The 14,282-nt window shown below is 41.0% G+C and overlaps 1 protein-coding gene across 1 annotated transcript in view; it reads right to left on the reverse strand.

Moving 5' to 3' along the window:
- ZNF521 (zinc finger protein 521) overlaps positions 1-14,282 on the reverse strand; it is a 236,265-nt gene that overhangs the window by 214,929 nt on the left and 7,054 nt on the right. The gene's annotated exons all lie outside the window — the stretch shown is intronic.

Consider the following 14,282-nt stretch of genomic DNA (forward strand, 5'->3'; position numbering starts at 1 on the left):
TTATTTAAAGTGGATCTCCACTTAAATGTTGGCAAACCAAAATACAAGAGTTGGTCCTTTCGATTTTTATGTACTGAATTCTCCCAACAGCACTAGACCCTCACTGGCTGCAGGAAGGGTGCATGCTGACACATGTTTGGCTCACAGCTGCACCAATACGGTTAGATCTTAAAATGAAAATAAAACAAATGTGGATGCTGCCTAACAAATTGTTCCCATGACCACTTCTATTGTATGAAACTATGCCTTGTGAAACCAACTGGTTAGAGATCATGAAACTAGATGATCTTTGGGGTCCTTTTCAACCCAGGCCATTCTATGATTCTATAAAACTTCCCCACTATTATGAGATCTGAAAATTCAGAGTGATGCTGAGGTTTGCTTTCAACAGAGGTTGTCTGCTATGTCTTTACCACACTAAAAAAGGGAAACAAGCATCAGAACAAGCAATGTAGTGGTTAGCATCTTTCTAAGTTGTTGTTCAATCTTCCTAAAGAAATTTGAATCCCAAAAGAACCACATAGGTCACAGCAGCCATGGCAAAAAGACTTGCTAATATTCAACTGTCAGGCAAATTAAACCTCATTTAAAATTTAAAAAGCTACCCCACAAAATCCACAGAATAAGGGAAACCTCACCATTAACACAACTCATCTACAAAAGGGCACCTCAATAGCCTTTGCTTTAACCAAGGCCATTCTTCCAACGATCTGGGTATGCTGCAGCAGGAAAGCTTCAGCTGGCAGCAGCAGACAAGTTCCCCTGATTTATACCCCTCCACAACTAGATTCTGAAATGTTCAGTACTATTTCAGCCACTGACCACTGCCAAACTCACCTACCTGTGATATTCTTGTTTAGGGGATGTTACAGTGCCTGAAGTAAACAATTTTCTTCAGGAGAAAAAGGTAACTTTAAGCAAAATTTACACAGTGATACACTATGAACTCTGCTAAGCAAAAATCTTTCTCTAACACTAGCATGAAATGTAACTAAAAACAAAACATAACAAACAAACCACAAGCATTATATGAAAATAAAACAGTAGCATGTATGCACTGTTATTAATTCAAACGTCAAAATTAGTGATAATCTAGGACTGTAATTGTGCATAGGGGTGCCATCTTCAGCACAGCATTTAGCACATCTTGGCATAAGAAAAGATAAACTCTAGATAACAACGTGATAGAATACCACTAAAAGGAGAGGCCTCAGGAAACCAGAACAATAGCTTATGAATCCAAACCCTGAGTAAGTGATGCTACTGCTCAGTAACTCTTCCAAATCCACTTGAAATAATGTTGTCGTGAAAGTAGCAATATTCCTTGCCTGTACAATTATGCATTTGTGACCACAGGTCACTTATTTTGTTAGCCGTTGAAATTCTTTTTGATTGACTTATCTCTTAAAACAAAACATCAAATCCCTACCACATATCTTCCCAGTGCAGCTTTTGAAAAACAGAACAACCAAGAAACCCAAATACTAAAATTTCTAAAAAGCCCAGATCAACACAACTGTGACATCACATTTCTTGAGAGTGAGTTGGTTGCTGATTTCTTTTTTTGTTTGTCTCAACAGAGGAAAATAGAATTCCAGCATGTCAACTCCATCTCCTATTATAAAAGCATGTGGCTTGGACAGATACCAGTTTCTAAAATTTCCTTGCAAATATGCATCTCTAAACAGAAGCTGCATTGATGTGAAAGGTTAGGACACTTCTGCCTGGTACAGCCGGTGCCCAAGGCAAACTGTGCTTCACCTCAGAGCATCTCTCATGCTTGTGCTAGGGAACATCCATACTGAGACCAATTCCACCTTTTGAAGTAAATATATATGTAAGTAGTACTACCGAAGACAGTTCTGGGAGGAAAACCTCTGAGGATATTCATATAGTGGTCCTAAAAATGGACTTCATCTCCTGACTGCTCCACAGCAACACCAAATGATCAGGGAGCATTTCATCCCTTCTCCTTACAGTTTCTTCACAGGACAAATAGTTTGCCCATCAATTAGTACAAAATATACCCAGGTTTTCTAGTTTGTAGAACCTCACTCACATTCCACTGCCTAACCCCTCTCTGAAGAGTTAATCTGTAGCTTCAGCACTCTAAGGAAGAGCACAAGTCATTTCTGGTTGATGCCTGGGAAAAATCTTGTATGGCAAAGAAATGGATAAAATTAGAAATGTGAAAAGGGACATTTTCACTGAAAGGGAAGCCTTTTGGAGAACCCTGGCTAAGATTTATAGCTTCAGAGCTATTACAAACCATAATGAAATAAAAGCAAAAGATAATTGAAAAAAAGCCTATTTTCTTCTAGTCTAGGTGGGTTAATAAATTTAAAAAAGAAAAAAAAAAAAAAAAAGAAAAGCAAAAAAAAACCTGCCCTGAATATCTGAGCCTCTTTGTCAAACAAAGCAGGAGAAGCCACATATTCCAAAATAAACCATAAAAACAGACCGCTATTGATTTTATCCTTCCTAAAACACATTCCTTGAGAGATGTGAAAATAAACCTAATATAGCAACCAAAACTGCCAGAGATAAGAAGTTTGGAATATATATTTTTAACTTGCACTTAGCATTTCCTATAATTCAATACCTGATCCATACATTGCCATTAGCATACGACCAGTAACTCAATTTAAAGCCATTCTGCACAAAAGCCTTTTTCTAGGACAGAAACTTTGCCAAGTGCCTCTTCTATCTACATGTTTGAATAATTTCTGCAGACAAGTAATAGAGACACCAGCTGCATTAGCATAATCAATACACAATTTACTGAGTTACCCAGACAGAACAGAAATAAAGCCTGTGTACTGTTATTTCACTACCTACAAATTACTGTAATTCCTGGAAGTATCACTCTTTTCTTCTCTTTCCTCCATACATTTAAAAAAAAAAAAAAAGAAAGAAAAAAAAAAAAGAGGACATTCATGCCGTGTCCAGGTGGATATTAAAGATGATTAAATAGATTAATCACATAGGCAGAAGGCAAATTTAAGAGTCAGTTACAGGAGGTGCTGAGCATCCTCTGACTCTATTAAATTGAATAGCTTTTGAAGATGTTTCATACTTCGCAGTAACGTGCTGTAGAAAAAGAACTCCTTAAGGGTTTGATCAAGATACAAACTGAAATTAAGGCAGCTAAAGAGTAGCATTAATGCCAGATCAGATGCCAACATATCACCTGCTCAGGCTACACTTTGCTCTGCCTTCTGTCCTCCCTGGGCACTGCTGCTTTAAGGCTCAGCCTTTCAACTCATCCTGCCAGCACGTCAGCTCACACTCACACCACCACTATGCAGCAATTCAGAGAACGAACCCTGGAAGTTTACAATCATCTCAGGCTGCTTCATAATGTTCTGCAAAGAAAACCAGCATTCAAAAAACTTCAGAACTACCAAGAAAGTAGTAAGCAGCAATAGCCAGTGTCAGCACACATTTACCAGCTACCGCCCAGCAACTCAATCGCTATTTTAGCTCCTATGTGTGCACATACCCCATGTGCACAGTGTGAGAAGAGCTAGGGAGAAAAAAAAAAAAAGAGACATTTGCATATTAACATTTCAAATATCTGCATTCCAGAACTCTACTGAAAATTAGCTCAGTGCGCATGGCCACAGTTGTACATCAATCCTGTTAATCACATACATGAACGTTTCTGATTTGTTATCCTTCTTGTTATGACACCCCTTTTCCACTTCTCCCCACCATCCCTGCAATGTAACAAAGTCCTCTTCATATTAAGAAATTACTTTCTTTCTCCAAGAGATTCCTGTTACAGGAAAGATTCTTCTTGCACCTTCTCTCTAGCCCATCTCAACATCCAGCTTTTTTTTTCCTCTCCTTTCCTGCTTTTTAATTCTTCCTCCCTATGTCGTTCTTGTATAAAGACTAAATTAGGAGTTCCCAATTGGACAGGAATGGTTGGAAAATATCATTGTTCTGCTAAAATATTTTCCTAGGCAGCACACAAGCATAAAAATGATAAACTTAATTGGAAAGAAACTATTCTTAAGAAATCCTTTGGATAGTCTTTGCACCCTTGATCTCCACACTGACAGTATCCAAATGTGACAGCTGAGGACACCGAGTTTTACACACTGTGGTCAGATTAGACAGAAGGCACTCCTTCCTGAAGCAGAAGGAGAATCCTACCAAAAAGCTGGGGACAGGGGATATCTTTTTCTAGACAGAGATGGGAAGGATTAATCCTGCACAGACTTCTAATTTTGCTTCCCTAGATATCTTGCAGAAAACTTAGGCTACGCCTACATATATTCATATTTTTGTTACTTAAGGTAAACTTTAAATAGTATGTTACCTTTTCCAAAATACTATTTTCCAAAGAGTCTTAAAGATTTTAAAAACCACCAGTAAATTCCAGATACCCCTAAGACTTTGTACTGTGCAGTGTAACAGACAATTATGGACATCCAAGGCAAATCTGGGACCACGATGAGTCTTGGCAAAGCAAGAGGGAGTCTCTGCAACTCAAATCTTAGTTCTAGGGTAAGGATGTTCAGCTGTCCTGTCTGTTCTAAACTGAGCACTCAACCTTCATTTCTGGTAAAGTGACTGTGGACAACCAGTCCCTTTGAGGAAAGGCACTAAGATAAACTTCAGTTACCAAACCCAGTACTTAATAGGAATGCTGCAAGAGCATTTTCTTTCCGTACACTGAAGTTACGTATCACCTCAGCTTTCTTACTCTCCTCTCTCAAAGGGACATAATTAAGAATTTTCACTGTTTCTATGGGCCTGCATTTTCAACTGTGCTTAGAAAACAGGAAATTCATTAAACTGCCTGCAGAAGCCTAAGCTCCACAAGAAAGAGCAATCTGAATCAAACCGGTGCACGGATCGCAGAACTCCAGTTCAGCCAACATTACACAAGTCTGAAAACAGAAGATCGAAGGAAGGAATATGAGGACCTACAATCAAGGTTACTGCAGTTGGCAACGACATCTGAAAATGAGGAACTTGGTCTGAGGAGTTGGGACCATGTGACACCATTCTAATAACATCAAAGAAAAAGACAGCTTTTTGCTTTGAATCCACTTTGTAACGTCACATATTGAGTCAAAACACACCCCTTTCAATTTAGATTATCCCTGATTTACCAGAGATATGAATCTGTTTTGAACCATGATTTTGTAGACTTGTTTTTAATCCTTCAAAATTTCAGCTCTGTTACAGATGACTTTCTAGCATCTAGGTCACCACTTCAGTCTATATTCCACAAATGGGCTTAGAAGCCCAAAAAACTAGTGAGGGGACCCTGCATCTAAATTGCCACAAGGTCTGCTCAGTCACCACTCAGGTCAGGCAGTACCAACGGTTTTTTATCATCCGGGCTTTCTCAACACTGTGCAGCTCAGTGTTGAAATTAAACCAAAGCCCCACCACAGCTGGCTTGTAAAATATCAAGTCCCACTTTCCTTGGACGTGGATGCATTCTTACAGGGTTTTTTTGAGAGCTTGCTTGGTCGCTACAAGATGCTAACAGAAAACATGTGAGTTTCAATATCTCTTCCTTTCCCCCTCTTGCCCACACCCACTGTTTAGATCACTCAGCCAGGATGTGGGTGGCACATGCTCAACTTTCTTCTTTACCATAAGGATTTAAATTCTTGTCATGAGCTTCCTAGAACAAAAACCACTTACCCTCAGACTTGTTGTGTGCTCATTCATTGCTACTGAAGCTGTTGTACCTCATCTACAATATTCACTGAACAAAAATGAAGGAGAATTAGCGTGATACTACATCCTTGTGGTCAGGGCACTCACCTGGGAAACAGGACACCTGGATTCCAGTTCTAATTTCTCTGAAATAACTCATTAGAAAAAATACTACAGTAAGTAGTTGGCAGACCAGGACCTAGGTCTCTTCTTTCTATGTGGCTACTCAAACCATCAGATGTGTGTGAGCACTCCTTCTTACCCCTTTTCTTCAACAATCATTCAATTACACTTTTGAGGAGGGGAATGTCACTGGCAAGAAGGGCCACACTTTGCTGCATAATGACTGATATACTCCCCGGCAGACAACAGATTCAAACACCCCCAGCCAAAGCACAGAACAGAACCCCCATCTCTCACATTCTAGCAGAGTAAATAACTCCTCAGTCAGGGGGAAAGGAAGAGCAGAAGCACAGCTCCCCAGTTCATTCTGTTCTGGGAGAAAAAGAACAACCTGTTCCCTGTTTCCAACATCAGGGCCAGAGCAGTGACTGCTGATGACAAGGTAGTCACACGTGCTAATGTATCCACATCTAGGATGAGAGGAGGTAAAATACACTATTCTTTCTGCGTACTTCATGCTGTCTGCACAATGCATTTCCTACTCACCAACATCCATAAGCTCCTGACATGCCTAAGAATTGTACAAAGAATCTAAGTACCTGATGCAAGATGCTAATGCCACTAGGCAACCAGTCATATGAAAACCAAGTACTGCAGCACCCAAGCCCTATGTTTGGGTCTGTCCTTCAGAGCTTTCTTTGTTGATTTATGTTTCTACCTGGTGAGTCCTCTACTGAACAGATTCATTTGAAAAAGGGCAAAGTGAATCTTATCCTACAATCTAGTCCTACAGAAATCATTACATCCAACCCCTTTTCAGCAGTCACACTCATAGACCAATGGCAATCTGTTTCCTCCTCCCATCTTCAGAGCAAAAATGTTACATCAGCATGGATCTTGACATCCTGTTGTCCTGGAACCCGTGAATCAGAAAGTTCCTTCCTTGCAATTGTATTCTTTGGAGGTGGAAAATAATTAACTTCCCCATCTCCCCACCCCCTTCCTACTGCCACTGTCAAGTTTAGGAATTCACTTGGCTGTTTTCTTTTCCAGACAGTCATCACAACTCAGTGCCAGAGAAAGTTTTGTTGATCAAAGCGCAGCCTGGTCTTCCCAAGGACAATGACTCACTACATCACATCATAAGGTCCAGCAACACAGCAGGTAGCACGGCTTTTTGTTTTTAAAGTTCCTTTCAAGAAGTTAAGGAGTCAGTAATGGAAGCTGAACTAGATAGGCTACCAAAAGGAGCAAACAAAAAATAAAAATCCAAAATTCAATTATCTGAGATTTCATCACCTGATACATATTTTCCTGGCAAAATATAAGCTAACATTAGTAAGGTCATACCTTTCAGAGGTTGTTTTCAAAATCCATTTACTGTGAAGTTAACCAAGACATTTACATTGAAAAGTGCTCTACCTTTTCCACACTCACGCAGAACACTGAGAGTCTGCACAAGAACTTAGGAGAGATTCTGGATTTCATGTAGCACAAGAAAAACAAAAATCCTATTGTGGTTTATCACCCCTCTAAAAATGGGGTTGGGAAGAGAGAAGCACTGCTTCTCTTGGTAGTAGCATCCTGACCACATGTCTTAGGGCAAAATGGCATTGTGCTTCAGCCTAGGGGCTGTTCAACTTGTGACTGGCATTTTCAAATTTGTAAGAAGAGTATGGTAGTTACAGATCCTTCACTTTTAAAGAATCATAATATGCACTTGTCAAACCAGAAAAGAAGGCAGCAGGGGCAGGGGGGTGACTACATCAACAGACTTATCAAATGACTTAAGAAAAAATGCTCAGAGGAATAAAAACTCTAACCTTAAAAAGAACAATTTCACCTAACTGTGCCTGCATTTAAAAGTGAAAGTATCAGATGAAACACTCAAAAAGCACCTCTCTGCCTTGCTCCCATGATAAGAAAAAAGAGGAAGAAAATAACACCAAGGAAAACACATCCACCCCAAAAATCTAAAATTCCACTGGGCATTGATAGTGCTGGATCAGTGAGCAACAATCCTACAGCCCTTTCAAGTACACATTACACAGATTCAACTGTACAAAAAAAAAAAAAAAACTTGTGCAGCATCAATTCAGATAGAGGAAAAGCCAAAAGGCTCACATGCATGCACAACAGAAGGACAGCCGAGACTAAATCATAAAAAAAAAGGAGGGAAAAAATCTCCTGCATTCTTTCTTCAATAATAACGCACTACAGAGGAAAAACAAAAAAAATTTTAAACTAATGGACTTTGAAGGCAAAAGAAAAAAACCAAGCAAACAAACAAACAAACAAAAAAACAAAACAAGGAAGTGTTAACAATGTTCATGGCTAATGTCAATCTGGGGGGACAATGGTCCTGGTTTTAAATCTTTGTACTGGAAGAAGGGGATTTTGTGCAGACTTGCAGAAGCACATACAGGACAGAAGAGCATAAAGTAGATTTCTTGGAAAGCAGGAGGGCTGAATTAAAACGTTAATTATAACATGTTGTAATAAAGATACCCCCAAGATCAGCCCTATCTTTTTTTGCTATAGTGCAGTCCCTAGGCATATGGCTAAGTATTCCCTGATCATTATCCTAGATAAAACTGAAGCTACTGAAGTTTAGGGGAGTTGTATCTAACAGAATTTCTTTCATCTCTAATAATTGCTAAACTAGCATAATTGCTCATACTTGAGGTGAAATAGAACCCAAGTTGCCTAAAAGTTAAAACAAAAACAAACCTCGCCACCTCTTTATGTGCCTTTTCTTTTTTTTTTTTTGGTCAGAATCCTTTGCCAAGAATTGCATTTTGATTTAAAAGCGTTTAAAATCTTCACATGTGCTATCTGACTTTTCCAGAAGAGAACAACTGAGAAAGCGGAATGCTTTTCTACTAACAGTGCTGCAAAATATATTTGAAAACAGACATCTACTTTTTCACAGCATCAAATAAAGGAGGCCAAAATCTTTGATTTGTTTGTTGTCCCTTCTGAGAAAGATAATATTTACATACGCACACATACATGTCAGGTCTCTGATTTAAAGGAAATAGAGTGTTTTCCCTACCAGGACTGATTTTGACCTCAAGTAGCTCTACAGGAATCAATGGAAACCTTAAAACACATCTGGGAAAAGATGCCGAGAGGTCTGTCTTGAGGTATCAGCATTTGTACTATATTTTCATCAATCTAAAAACAGAAACACAACTCCAACTACCTTATTTAAAATGTTTTATGAAGATAAAGCCACAAATCCATGTGGTCTATGTAAAACGTTAACAGTTCTTCTAGATCCTTTCCTCATTTACAAGTATTTAAAAGGCTTTTTTTTTTTTTTTTTTTTTTTCTTTTTCTCTTTCAAAATGCATGAGTCTCAACATACTGAATCTCCTGTTTCAGGAGAAAGAAATTAAGAGCTATTAAACCCACTGTAAATTAGACTGAAGGAATGACAGAGCAGAAGAAAGCCTTTCCAGACATCTTAGCTCATGGCGCATAGCGTTACCCCACTCACATTAGAAAAGTGCCTCCATCCTGACAGCTCCCTTCTTAACCAAGTTAGCAGCAGCTGGGGAAAACAACATCAAGCCGAACCAAACACACAGTTTTTCTGTCTCTGAACGTGTTTGTCACAAGTTTTCACTTTTGTGGAAGTGAGTTGTACAAGTAGCTGTTCAGATGGTCACACCTGATGGTACCTGTTCCTGAGTAGATGGTGATGGCCATAAAACTCATGCTGGCCCCAAATACGACGGGGTAACATTGCTCCAATTCTAAAGCTAATTGAGGCAGTCAGTAGCAGTACACGTGGCTAAATTCAATGAAAATTACTACAGGTTAGCAATGGTTTTGTTGTTTTATTGTTGTTTTTTTATTAATACATGAAGAAGCAGGGGGCACGCATCGTCAAGTCTAAGGAGAACACTATAAATAGCCCGCATTATACAAAGATTCTAATCTTAAATCCTCTCAGTAATTTGCTTTTTCAAGTACTCTTTTATGTTCAATATCTTAATTTTTGCCCTTTTTTGGACGGTCAAATACAAGCCAGCAACCCACTCATGCATCAAACAGATGTTTCTGCTTTTCGGGCCAAATGGAATTTCACGAATTTCTTGTTCCCTCCCTATGAAATGATGAGGGCAAAATAACAGAGTCCCTGAAATCAGCCTGTTCAGAAGTTCTTTGGACCGGCAACACTGGAACAGTAAGTCAAGTTCAGAGAAATCGTGCCAATACTAATTGCTGGTTTTGTTTATGCTGGATTGATTATAGTCTAATCAGCAGACAATCTAATGACTTCAGAGTCTAGTCCATGTAATTTAGAAGCTGGTTGGGGCTGAGGGTAAATATTCAAATAGTTGACAGAGACACAGAAATGTAAAGGCTACGGTCTGAAGGGGATCCAAATGTCAAATTCTCTCTAAACTTTTGTCCCTATTAAGATTTCTGTTTTGATCCACTGCCACTCCCCCACTCAGCACTGCAACACACCCTCACACCTCTGCACGGGAAACATCCTTTAGCTTTGAACTTATGATTAGAAAACAAGTCACATTAAAACACAGCCACATTTACTCAGCCCTCCAACACTCTGCATCAATTGAGGCACAGCTGTAAATTCAGCCGGGATAGAAAGAGGACTTAGGTTTGCTTAAAGAGAAGGAACATCATAGAGAGGCACTCTGGGCTTGCCAAAATATTTCAAGACACAAGATTTCTTTAAGAAGGGCACCGATTGGTAAAATACAGCAGATAATTCTTTTCCTTCTCATCTTTCTAGGAACTAACACTCACTAATTTCATTCCTGCAGTCACGTGTGGGACACAAAATTATAGGGAGAAAAATAGACTTTGAAGGAATAACTTCATTTTTTAAAAAGGGGGGAAAAAAAAGAGATCCCTTTCAAAGATCAGTGCTTCTATTTAATCTGCAGGGATGTTGTAGTTTCCTTGTGACAGCTTATCTAACACCTACAATTTCAGCAACCTTTATGGGTGACTTCAGCACACTGAGTATTACCTGATTTTAGCTTAGAGAAACCTGAATTTTAAATTTAGTAGGCCTACGTTTTCATTCAGGTTTGCGTAAAGAATACCTCCTTTCTTTTTTTTTTAAAGTAACTATTTTTGTAACTTGAATTCATTTCTAAACAGAAAGTTTCACACCAAAAGCCCTCAGTAAGGGCAAAAGAAAAACCTCAAGCCCTCCCGAAATTAAAACCCCGTAAAGCCAAAGGGCGCAAGCAGAGTGGTCAGTAACCTAAGTGTGATATCTATAATGCATGCCAAGTCAGAAAAAAGGTTTACCATTCAGGTAGCCAAGTTAAACAAGATAAAAGCGAGCTGCTCTTCCCTCCTCATTTGCTTTCTCAGCCCAGGGGTCTCCAGCATGGTGTTCTTTAGGAGATGCTGCTGTCCTTAGGAGATAACAGTGTTAAGGAGACATGCCAATCGCCCTTCTTCAGCACTCTGCACAGGGGCTCTTTTGGAGGCTTTCAGAAGAGTATCGTATCTCTGACTTACCTTTCCCCACCTGCTTCGCTTCCTGCTACCCTCCCTCCCCCACCAAATGTATGCATTAGCTGCTTTTCATCAGGTCAATGATACCTAATACGTTAAAAAAAAAAAAATAGTAGGCAAGGAAATGTGATAAATTAATCAGTAAAATAAGACACAGGTTAAGACTTCTGAGTTTTATGCAACTGACCCTTCTTCTGCCTAAAAGAACCTGGCAGTTGAACTTTTATTCCTCCTTCCTAGAATCATATAAGATATTCAAATCACCATTTTTCAGAAAGTTAGATCATCTCTTTTTTCAACCATTTCTGCTGCAACCCTGTAGTATATCTGTAAAAGACAGTACATTTTAGAGAAAGTACTTACTATCTCCTTGGGTAGATATTTTTATTACTTTTACATTGGACAGGGTTTGTCTAAATGTTTGCCATGCCTTTTTTTCTGAGAGGTGCTCATCAGTAGGTGCTGGGGGACAGACAGAGTTGGCAACAAACCAGAAGAGAGAAAGAAAAAAAAAAAGAGAGGGAGAAAAAAAAAAAAAGAAATAGGAAAGGATAGAAACGTAAACAGAAACCAGGGTAATTCAGAAGAATATTTTCAAAAAATAGAAGAAATTTAGTCATTAGCAAGTTCTTAACACCCACCATTTCAGATGAACATTAGTTTAACGCACTCAATATAAAAACTCAATTGTCATTTTGTTTTAATGTATTTACCTGCCTTGTATCACTATTCCCCTAAGATATAAGTTTCAAATTAAGTTATCAAAAGTGACAGACGTATCAAAAATACCTCTTCTATCCTCCCCCCAGAACGGATTGCTAAGTACATGACAAATTGGAAATGCAATGTGTAACTCCATATTTTATTTAGATGTGAAGCAGCACTCATAAGTTTAAATAACTAATTTACATGCAGTCAAAGAAGAATTTTTCAGAGAAGCAATTTAAAATACTGTTTATTTTTGTACTATAGAACTATATTTTTTCCTGACTACATCAGTAATACTTCAGAAATGGGGGATTTAAATAAATCCTGAGTTGTAATTCTCCTTGCAACATTACTTACAGCTTTTGTTTGTTCACTACAGATGAAGATGTAATAACTGATGGGCAGGCTCTTATCAATGAATTTAAATGCCGTGTCTACAGAAGCATCTTTAAACTCCTGAGATGAAGCACGTTATCAGCCCTGCAGAAATCTTACCATCAGGCTGCTTTCAGAGTGCTGGTAATCTACTCACAAATGGACACGATTCAAGAAAAATAACACGGAGAAAATGAAAAAGATATCTGAACAAAGGCCACCAGGAACGATAACCTACTCCCCAAAGGTAATTACAGCAGCAATAATTACAGATGATGATTGATTTACTGCCTCCTTTTAGTTGAAAAACAGTAAATAAGATACTGTGGAGAAATCTGCAGCATCTCTGTCCTGAACATCAGGAGGTTTCCTTCAGACAGGAGTTTATTGTCAGCAACGCAAGCTACTCCAGCTGAACCACGCGATGTTGCTGTTTTCTCATGTCAGGGACTCTTAAGCTACCGGTGCATAGGGAAGGCAAAGTCCATACCTCCACATAAAATGGAAGCTGCATCTTTGGCTTTATTTAAGCAGGATGCTCGCAGGAAGGTATGTTTCATAGACCTTCTTTCTGGAGCACACCTAGCAAATAAGCACTAGTGAAGCATGTCTGTCAGGAGAACAATTTTCTCCATCTGCCCATCAATTCTGCACGTCTGTTATTTGCTCTGAAATACCTGGAGGTCTGGAGCTACCCTTCGGTTAAAGCTTCCCAGCACCTTTTTGCACACAAGGCCAACCGGCCTCCCTTCGGCCGGCTCCAAACTCTTTGGTGCACGTAAATAAATCCTCCCCGGGAAGCTCGGGATGTAAACACGTACGCTGGCTGCAGAACTTTCCCCGTGGAATCGCTGTTACGAGGCGAGGGCACAGCAGCTCGTTTGTTCCCCGCGAGATGCCAGACAAAAGCACCCCTGAACTGCACAAACTTCCCCCAGCAGCAGGTAAAGCAGCGCGTCCAAGGTTTTCAAAGAGTAAGCCTGCTCTAAAGCTCACCGAAGTCAACAGAAAGACTTGAGGAGGGCAACTCCTCGAAAGAGTTGTTCCAAACGAACGAGACGAGGCGAGGCGCGGCGCTGCCCGGTCCCGCTCCCCGGCGGCGGCACCGGGCCCACACCGCCCCCCGGGGACAGCGGAGGGTCCGCGCCCCGCGACGCGCACGCACGCAGCCCGAGCCTCCAGAAGTTGCCCTCGGCAGCCTCCGGTCTCTCCCCCCCCCCCACCCGCAAAGCGGCCAACTTATTCGCGTTGCTGACCTGACGCAACTCAGGCTTTATTCAACTCCACTGCCGCGACCCGGAGGAAGGCGCGCATCCAGGGAGAGAGAGAGACGGTGATGGGAGGTGACAGCCACCCTCCCCGTCGCCGCTGCCGCCTTCCCCGCGCGGGGACCCGGGCCGGCGGCTCCTCGGGGGGCGGCCGCTCCTCAGGGGGAGCCGCGGGCGGGCGGAGGGGCGGCGGCGAGGCCAGGCCGCGCGGGGCGGGGAGGCGGAGCGGGGGGGCTCCGGGCCGGGACGCCGCAGCCTCCTCACAAGCCGCCCTTTGTCCTCCTGCGGGTCCCCCTCCTCCCGCTCGCCCAGGGGCCGCGCTCCCTCCCATCCCCAGAGTGAATGTATGGATGTACGCGTTTATTTATCGACACCCCCCCTCCACTCCTACTCGCACATGCCCCCCTCCGCGGAGGGCGAGCGAGGGGCCGCTTCACGTGATAGCCGCCGCCACATTCCTCCACAGCCCCAACTCCGGCCCCGCATCGGGAACTTCGGCCGCCCCACCCCCACCGGGACCGGGCGAAGGGAAGAGAGGGGAAACCCACAACTTTTCATTAAAAAAAAAAAAAAAAATTAAAAATTATAAATAAATAAATAAATAAAAAGAGA

The sequence above is a fragment of the Lagopus leucura genome, unplaced genomic scaffold (assembly GCF_019238085.1).
Source record: "Lagopus leucura isolate 7727_CA_CO unplaced genomic scaffold, USGS_WTPT01 Super-Scaffold_100002, whole genome shotgun sequence".
Taxonomy (NCBI): domain Eukaryota; kingdom Metazoa; phylum Chordata; class Aves; order Galliformes; family Phasianidae; genus Lagopus; species Lagopus leucura.